Genomic DNA, 1655 nt, shown 5'->3' with positions numbered 1-1655 from the left:
CCCCCCCCCTTCCCCTACCCGGCGGTCCCAGCCACTCGGGAGCGTCTGTCACGCCCGACAACCACATCAACACACCTCCGACACGTGCGGCGGCGTCGGGAGATAGCGGGGGTACGTACACACCCGGTACACCTGTAACCTCTGGCGGGGGGTGGGGCGAGTTTGGGTGGGTCGCGGCGAGGCAAGGCGAGGCGCTGGCCGGCAGTGCCAATGCTCGCGATGCACACAACCAGCACTTGTTGTTGGGGACAGACAGACAGACAGGTTCGTATGGGTACTCTTGGCAACTGCCTGCGGGTTGGGGGGGCTGGCTGTACGTACAGTGTTGTACACCCGACCCAGACAGCGCTATACTTTGTAGTCGCGCAAAGTGGGCGTGCGTTATCGTGTGCTGATGGGGTACACTCCGACTAGACAAGACTAGGCCGGGGGGGGGGGGGGGGTACGGGCCACGTGCGAGTGTTGGCCGGGTTGAGCGTCCATGGCAACAAAGAAGTAGTCCGCCTAGTCACCACCACCACCAGAGTGCGGCTATCACTGTACTTAGTGTGGGCTACGTTTTCCACCGAGCAGCAGAGGGCAGGGCACCGCCCATATGTCCTCCACTCGCGGGTGGTGCGTACCGCAGAGTCCCCCCACCCCCACCACGACTACTATTGCACTACTTTGTTGTGTTTTGATCTCTGACAGCGGGACTGCTGCTGCTGCTGCAAGCGCGCGCTATTTCAAATGCAGGCAAGAAAGCCCGCGCGCGCAATCTGCTCGGCCCATCTGCAGCAAAGTCCGCCGTGTGGAATCTGCAGCCCTCGCGGTGGTGGTGGTGGAGGAGGAGGGGGAGATGGTGGTGGTGGTCGCGGAGAAAACATAAATACAAGACCGCGAACGCGGCGCGACCTGGGGGCGCTCAACGCACATTAAGTGCGCATTGTCTGCGGGTGCATGGAGAGGGAAGAGAGATGCCGCCGCGACTTGCCTTGTTTCTGTCTGTCTCTTTATTTTCGCCGCCGCCCAGAGGTTGGCGGCGCTGATAAGCAGAGCCGCAAGAGCATCAGGAGACACGCGGGATGAGATGCCCGTCTCTCTGTCTCTCTCTCTCTCTCTCAGCAGCACGGGCTGCCCGGCTGCCGATAAAACCATAAAACCACTCTACAATGTCATTTACTCATCGCTCGCTCACTCGCTCACTTGGTCACTCGCTCACTACCTCACTCGCTTACTTGCTTACTCGCTCACTCGCTCACTTGGTCACTCGCTCACTCACTCACTCGCTCACTTGGTCACTCGCTCACTCACTCGCTCACTCACTCACTTCTTCCACTACTTGGCACCACCTATATGGAAACTGGAGGGCGAAGAGGGGTGGCGGGACGACAGAGCAGCAGATAGAGGGCGATAGTCAGCGAAGCCGTGCTCTTGAGAATGCGGGGCATTGGAGGTAATCGCTCCCCTCCCTCTCTGTCTCTCTCTCCCTCTCTCTCTCTCAATCTCTCTATCGACGGGCCACTCACTCGTCCGCGTCGTAGGGCAGACAACAGACACTGTTGCAAAAAGTGGGATGATGGATCGCAGCCTATCATGTAACCATCTGCGGAAAATGTTTGTGGAGAGAGTATGGCGTGGCACTGCCTCGGTTCCCTTCGAGCCCTGTAAGGGGG

The sequence above is a fragment of the Frankliniella occidentalis genome, unplaced genomic scaffold (genome assembly GCF_000697945.3).
Source record: "Frankliniella occidentalis isolate FOCC.00 unplaced genomic scaffold, Focc_3.1 Scaffold3577, whole genome shotgun sequence".
Classification (NCBI taxonomy): domain Eukaryota; kingdom Metazoa; phylum Arthropoda; class Insecta; order Thysanoptera; family Thripidae; genus Frankliniella; species Frankliniella occidentalis.
This window is presented reverse-complemented; position numbering follows the sequence as displayed.